An 8,132-nucleotide genomic window follows, 5' to 3' on the forward strand; every position below is an offset into this window, starting at 1 on the left:
TGTTTATTTAACTTTGCCTTTAGGATTTGTATACAAAGTCTGCCTGCCTTTATGTTTCAGTAAGGATGGAGTCTCCCTTGGCACATGTTTTAGTTAAGATTTCCATTGCTACGAAGAGACCCCATGACCAAGACAACTCTTATAAAACACAGCTGTCAGTTGGGACTGGTTTACAGGTTCAGAGGTTCAGTCCATTATCATCACGGTGAGAAGCATGGCAGCTTCTAGGCAGGCATTGTGCTGGAGCTGCTGAGAATTCTGTCTTGTTCTGAAGGCAAACAGGAGAAGACTCTCAGGTAGCTAGGAGGGAGGGCTGCAATTTCACCCCCACAGTGACATACTTTCTCCAACACAGCCACACCTACTTATGCCTCCTAATAGTACCACCCCCTGTGCCAAGCGTATTCGAACCACCACAACACATCACACTAGATGTCTTTCATTTGCACTACATCTCACCCAATCCGAGACAGCACTGAATGACCTACCTCACTCTCATTCCAACAAAAGTGATTTCAGCCACATGGACTCTGACACGGCAAATGTAAACTCACACACCATTACTGCTGGACCACAGCTAGAAGATTATAGCATTGTGAGATTCACAGGAAATTGCTAGGACCATAAACATACCTTCCTCTGTCCTCTCACACTGCCTGAGAGTCACACCTATGGAAATCATGCCAAGACATTAAAAATTATACAAACCACCCAAATCAACGATTTGAGCTTAGTACTTTGAAGGGAAAATACAGGATGGTCAGTAGTGCCCACTTGTATTTCCAGCACTCAAGAGGTTGAACAGAAGAATCCCAACTTCCAGGGATATTTCATATTCCCCTGTCTCACCACGTTACCACCCCTACAAAATTAAGTGCGGTAGAAAAAGATATTGTGGTAGTTTGAATGAGAAATGTCACCCATAAGCTTCCATAGTTCAACAGTTGGTTCTAATTTGGTGGTGATGTTTGGTGAAACTTAGTAGGTGAGGATTGCTGTGTCACTAGTGTGGGCTTTAGCAATGTATACTCTCAGCCTACTTCAGTTTCCTTTCTCTGTTTTGTGCTTGTGGTGAATGTCATGAACTCTCAGTGTCCTGCTCTGGCCACTATGCCTATCACTTGCTTCTGTGTTCCCCAGCTATAATGGACATTTACCTCTGTGGAGTCATAAACCAAAATAAACTCTTTCTTTGGTAAATTGCTTTTGTTCATGGTGTTTTATCGCAGTAACAGAAAACTAAGACAAGAAAGGAGGCAATGCATTGGCTGTCTAACTTATTCTAGACCAGTGGTTCTCAACCTTCCTAATGCTGTGACCTTTTAATACAGTTCTTCATCTTGTGGTGACTCTTAACCATAAAATTACTTTCATTATTACTTCATAACTGTAATTTTGCTACTGTTATGAATTGTAATGTAAATAATTTTGGAGATAGAGGTTTGCCAAAGGGTCATGACCCACAGGTTGATTACCAACTGCTGTTCTAGCTGAAGTGAAGCTGAGAGTGAAGACTCTGTGGGAACATAAGCCAGAATGCGAGGTAGAAAGAAAGAGGTAATTAAGAAACATTTAATACTGTTCTTAAAAGAAAGGAAGGCCATGAGCATCCCATAGCAGGAAAGGGAAAAGGTGTCATGCGACTACAGGAGAAAGAGACAGAAGCAGCATTGTAACCATGTCGACCTCACAGCTTTGTTAAGGCACTAACCTCTGTTTACCAATCATTTCCCCCCAGATCCAATGTGATGCTCTCTGACAATAAGAGAGTCAAAAAGAAAACCAGACACTATTATATCAAAGAAAAGGAATAGTCGAATGTGACTGGATAAGGGAAAAACCGATCTCACTAGTGCTGACATGAGAATTGATCTCAGCTTAAAGGTGCTGTGTTTCTAACCCACTCCCTCCCCTGACTTTCGTGCCACCGTATTAAATCTCGCATTTAACACTTGCGGGGTTACAGGATGGGAAGAAAGGAAAGGACAGTTGCTGTTTAGAAAGCAGCTATTTTGTCTTCAAACCTGAAGGGCAGACTCTGCCTATAATCTGCAGTGAAATTTAATACAATGGCTTCTGATTCTCTTGGAATTACAGATTCAGTCTCCAGGGGAGATGACAAACAGAACCAGTAGGTCTATAAATAAGTAGCATACTGAGAGAACTGTGACTGAAGAAGCCAGGGATCATTTTCTTGAAGGGCATGTTTGCAGAATTAGGAGTAAAGTGAGGTGAATAGACCTCCTCTATTCCAACCTGCCTCATGACAGACATCACTAATTGATCATAGTGACCTTTCCTACTTATCTTATATGAAGTCTCAGAACACTTTGGAACCAGCAGTTCAATAGCTGCTCTCAATCTTTCAGAGTTCATATCTGATTTGAAATGCATTTGCCATCCCTGGTCTTCACTGAAGAGAAACAATAATAGCCATGGCTGGAAAATGATAAGATGTCTCGCTTTGTGGTACAGAGAGTAGGGCTGTTAGGATTCATAGGAGCTTCATATAGGAAGAGAGACATACATGAGCTGTGGATGTTTCAGAGTGATTTAAAAAGCAAAACTAACCAAGAAGGAATAAGGCAAGGAAAAACAATGTTGTCCTAACAATCAGACTGACAAGGGATGGAATCAGGCTTTGTCAATTCAGCTATTCCACTATTCCGGGCCAGCTATTCCACTAGACTCTCACTTCCTTCATAGACGAGGGAATCAGCCTAAGTGGCCCTTGTGGTGGGGTGATATAAACTATTGCTGGTGGTTGTTGCTTAAGAGGTGGCTATTCTTTTTACAGATGGTATTTTATCACACTTTTCTTTTCCAGTTTTCTGAAAATGCAGATACTAATAGGCATTTGAAATGTGAAAACCCCAAACATTCCTCTATTTTAGATCCACTTTGCTTCACTATAAAACGTAATTGTGTGTAGTCCTTCTCACTTGAGCAAAAACAAGATGGCACTGAGGAGACTTTCAGAAAATATCAAACCAGATCCCTTCCAAGTAGCCTTTTAATATGGAATTTCTCTTAATTGGAGTGTAAATTTGATGCTATTCTAAATATTCTTTTATCTGATAGATCTGGAGGAGACAGTTTCTCTCTTCTAGAGGAAAGAAGGTGGCCATTTTCAACTACAAAGCCATTCTTTTTTTTTTTTTTTTTTTTTACATTTGAGAAATGGCCTTTATTGAGCAGAGTCCACCAATTCAGCTTCAAGTAGGTTTTCCCTTCAGCAGCAGCACTCATCTCTCCCAAGACTCCAGCTGAGACCCCTTCTTCTCCTGTGTCTATGAGGGAAGTAAAAGTGCGTCACTATTCTCAATGGAGAGGACAATGCCTTTTTTGGACAGGAAAACGACCGGCTTATGTATGTATGCAAGACAACACTTGGTCCTCCAGTCAGTTCCTTAATTAATTTTGTCCTGGAATATATACAAGTTATTGGTGGCAGCTACAGCAATAATGCTCTCCATGGGGTGCCAGGCTGTGTGAAGGATCTTCTTATTGAAGTCCAAACTGTCCATGCTAATCTCATCCTTCTTCCTCTTACCCCCTGAACACACTTTCCGGGGCTTCAGGCTGGCTCGGGGCTTGCTGTTCTCTCTTGAGGTTTCCAGTGTAACATCCCTCCGAGTGTTTCTATCAAACATTCTAAAGAAGTTGTTGTAGGACCCCGTCATAATGGCACTGTCTGAACCATTCCAGCAGCACTCGAACTTGTCAAAGATGCAGTCATTCTCATACAAGGAGCAGAGCTTGCTTCATAGGTACTCATGTACCTGGTGGGTCTCGACAGGCCTGCCCTCCATGTTGAGGTCCCATACCTTCACCGACAGATAGTCTCTGGTCATCATGTATCGACCACTGTGGCTGAACTTGACATCAGATATAGATGAGATTATTTCTGAGGAAAAGGATCTACTGCTGGGATCTTCTGGCTCTTCAAAAAACTTGGCATGCCTATCACAGAGGGCAGAAGAACGCATGTCACACAGCCTGATGGTCCCCTTGCTGCTGCTGTAGACGAATACATTGCACTGGTGTGGGTGGAACTCCGCGGCAGTGATGACTTCTGTCAGCTCCTCCATGTTAGCAGGTGAAGCTTCTATCTGTGATTTCTAAATGCCATAGGTTAATTCTCAGATCATCTGCAGAGAGATATGTTTCATGAAAGCCATTCTAACTCCTACTCTTTACAACTGTATGACTGAGCTGGTGGACGAGTTCAGAACCCTGGACAGCGTCCGGCATCCTCCTCTAATGAAAGCTCTCATTGTAGCCTTTAACCCAGTGCTGCCCACCTCCCAGCCCCGCAATGGCTGCAAGAAAGCCTGTGGGAGGAGAACAAAAAAAGCCTTGTCTCTATTATTCACCACATCTCCCAGCAATAATTCTGTGCTACTGGAAATGGCCCTGAGATGCATAATTCACTTCACAGCAGCCACCAAGGAGCTGTCAGACAGCGATTCTTGCAACCATGGGTCAGATTTAAAGCTGTGACCTAAAAGAAACACAACATGCCTCACATCCCGTTACACAGAACTCAGTGTGCCAGCCTCAGAGTCCAATCGGTTTTGCTCTGGCTGCCCCGTCAAAGCTGTTTGCACTGACAGAAGAAAAGTTAGCCTCTCTTACGTTCCTGAGGTCTCAGACACAGCATCCCCCACCACACACACACGCGTGCACACATAAGCGTGCACACACATGCATGCACACACACACACACACACACACATGCACACACACACATACTTATTGTTTTAAAGAGATGGAATCCCACATGTATCCCAGGACCCTAAAGCAAGAGCCAACCCATGTTAACTGCTTACTGAAAAGCCTGGATGGGCAGGCGGGTTTCAAACAGAGTGTCAATATTAACTAATAATCACACTGGCTCTGTGGAACATGATTTTGAGAATATAAACGGGAAGAGGAGCCACCAGTCAGCCAGCAACACCTGTCTTAGATGCAATCGCAAAAAAAGTGCGTCAATGTTTCCAAAAGACTCAGCGAACCTTCTACTGCTCACACGTGTTTTTGCTACAACCTTCAAGTACATCTTCTTATCATGGCTTCTGGAGCAAAATATGCCTTGTCGTTCTCCATAATTAGTAATCTAATATTCATGACCCATCATACCAGCTTTCGATGGTTCCTTAGTGTGTTGTATAAATCCCAAGACATCTGTGTTCCAGCCTATCTCTGGAGTCTTTTCTCATCATTTCCCACTACAGCCTGACTTGCCCTAAATCCCTCACCCTGTTCTCACATGGCATTGTTCCTCCCTGGCATGCCTTTTCTCACCTTACTTCCCTTGTGAAATTTCATGCATCCTTCAATGTCAATTCAAGTTCCTACTCTGTCCATCTTAGGTCCCTAAGGTCTCTTACTCACACAAGTATTATATGTTTTGTACCTCAGTTTAATTAATTAGTGAAGACCTTTTGTTAGAAATCATAAAAACAAAATTAACTAAGGAAAAACTAAAAACAATTGAACTCCTTATTACTGCATATTAGTGAAAGGTTGGGGCATAGAGACACCAAGCAGTAAATCAGAATGCTCTAATGATGTCTTCCTAGCTGTCTCCTTCATTTCTATAACTCATCAACTCTTTTCCAAGCAGGCAAGTCACCCTTGGTAGTCACCTAGATGCAGGTTTACGGAGTGTTCTTTCCCTTTAGTTCCAACAGGAGGCACAGAATTGCATCATAATGGCTGGACCAATCATGTGCATGCAATGTTCTGATGAGTCAGGTTCCTGTTAAGTCAGATCCCTGAAGAACTCAACTGTGTGCTGCTGGGACAGAGTAGATTCTATAAAGGAGAGTTGGACTTGTCCTTGGAAGGAAAAATAAGGAATCAATTCTAAGCATGAAGAATATCAAATGCATATATACACAAAGTGAAACCTTCCAGTTTACATTTTTATTTGAATCTGAACCCATACTACTGCTCGGTGGTGCCCAGGGCAGAATTCTAAAAGGACAAGGGTGGAAGTGTGAAGGCCTTCATCAGCCCCAGAGAACATGTTTATTAATTTTGTGTGTTTATGGAATATTTCCTCATTCTATGAAGCCATTTATGAGTCTTATATTGCTTGCAGAGACAAGCATTTCTCCGGTCCCTGCTTGACAGGCAGAGAAGGGAACTTATGTGGAGTGTTCTATGTATATTGTTTACTTTCTGATGAAATGTATCTTAGTTCAGAGGTTTATTAACAGCATTGATTCAAACCAATTCACTCATTACATAATTGCTTATACGCAACCAACTGAAAATAGTAAAGCTACCACAGAGATAAAACATGAGGGCAGTAAAAGGAAAAGGAAAAGGTAGGCTCCGCTAATAGATAAAAGAAGAAAAAGGGATGAAAATTGTATGCATGTGTGTAACTATGTGTGAGAGTACATGCTCATGTATGTGTGCATGTGTGCATGTTATTTGGATTGAAATTATACTTAAATGTTTAAGCCTTACATGAAAAGTAAAGCCCTAGAAACTCACAGCTAATCCTTGAGATGTCTAAGAAGCTTGTAGAGATGTTGACTTTTTACTTAACATCTTCAGTGAGATTTTCCCTCTGCATCTTTAGAAATGTCTCTTTCTGTGCTTGATATAGTAGAAAACACACAGATATTGTAGTTTCAAAGACTCAGTAAATAGGACTTTGAAAGTTGTGGACTTGGAACCTTCTGAAGGAGAATATGGGGTAACAAGAGAAAGTAACAAAACACACAGTGTCCCAAAAACAGAAGTGGGGGCAGTTTTGGTGACCAGCAAAAGAAGAGGAGGCCTGATGGGAGAGAGCCATGTGAGAAGGGAAAAGAACAGGGGCTGGGGATTTAGCTCAGTGGTAGAGCGCTTACCTAGGAAGCGCAAGGCCCTGGGTTCAGTCCCCAGCTCCGAAAAAAAGAACAAAAAAAAAAAAAAAAAAAGAACAAAGTGTGATGACTTATGTGTAGGAAAGGCAATTTCCAAGTGGAAATGAGCAACCCAGAAACATATACCTAATAGAAAAGAACATGGGGTTGGGGATTTAGCTCAGTGGTAGAGTGCTTGCCTAGCAAGCACAAGGCCCTGGGTTCGGTCCCTAGCTCCGAAAAAAAGAAGAAAAAGAAAAGAAAAGAACATGTTGGCTAGGAAGCGGGCAACCGGAGGAAAGATGGTTTACATCTCAAATGGTCAGGTGTTGGACAGCCAGAGTCAGTCCCCCTGGAGATTGTCTTTCATAACAGATTTCTTCTGAGGAATAGCAGAATTTGTGGCTTTTTTTTCAAAACTCTGCTTCAGCAAGATGTGAAGAAAAGAAGAGGCTATGGGGGCTCCTCTGATACATCCTCAGATACAATGATAGAAGAGGGCCACCAGGAAACCCTCCATGAAGAATGGGTCGGATCAGTCACCTTCGTGACCCCAGCCCTCCTCCAATGGTCTGTGGATGAGGAAGGTAAACGTCTGCTCTGAGAAGCAGACAACTAGACATACACACGTAGAAGGGAACCATCAAGAGGTGAGGAGCGGCTCATGAGGAGAAGATGGTGTATGTCCAAACAAGGACTGCTCTGTGTCCTCACAGAAGAATGAGGTCATGCTGGGAACTCCCTCTGCAGGATCTGGCCTGACTGATGTGCAGTTCTATAAATGTACATGTGTGTCTCCTTATCTGTTTTGTATAGTTTACTAAAGTTAATATAGATTTAAGAAGTAAATATTTTTAGGTTGCAAAACTTGATTCTTCATCTTTATATGATTATACCCAAAATCTTTGATCTGGAAGAAATAAAGGCCATGTAGTTAGTCCTGGAAAAAAAAGAAAAGAAAAGAACATGTTATACTACTTCATTTAAGATGCACAATTAGAGCTGGAGAGAGGCTCAGTGGTTAAGAGCACTGACTGCTCTTCCAGAGGTCCTGGGTTCAATTCTGAGCAACCATGTGGTTCACAACCATCTGTAATGGGATCCAATCCTCTCTTCTAGTATATCTGAAGACAGCAAAAGTGTACTCATATACATAAAATAAATAAATCAATGTTTAAAAAAATAAAGATGCACCTTTGGTAGCTATAATATCCCAGGAAGCCTCTGGGTGTTCCATCCCCCACAATAAGTCTTTAATGCTGGCAC

The 8,132-nt window shown here is 42.1% G+C and overlaps 2 pseudogenes across 1 annotated transcript; one reads left to right on the forward strand and one right to left on the reverse strand.

Moving 5' to 3' along the window:
- Positions 1 to 3,354: 3,354 nt before the first annotated feature.
- LOC147999757 (serine/threonine-protein phosphatase 2A 55 kDa regulatory subunit B delta isoform pseudogene) lies at positions 3,355 to 5,279 on the reverse strand (annotated as a pseudogene). Its single transcript, XR_015642735.1, has 2 exons — positions 5,262 to 5,279; positions 3,355 to 4,182 (listed from the first exon to the last, which is right to left on the reverse strand). The product of XR_015642735.1 is annotated as a serine/threonine-protein phosphatase 2A 55 kDa regulatory subunit B delta isoform pseudogene (transcript).
- Positions 7,142 to 7,811, forward strand: Selenok-ps5 (selenoprotein K, pseudogene 5; annotated as a pseudogene).

Source organism: Rattus norvegicus, chromosome 18 (assembly GCF_021556685.1).
Source record: "Rattus norvegicus strain SHRSP/BbbUtx chromosome 18, alternate assembly SHRSP_T2T, whole genome shotgun sequence".
Taxonomy (NCBI): Eukaryota; Metazoa; Chordata; class Mammalia; order Rodentia; family Muridae; genus Rattus; species Rattus norvegicus.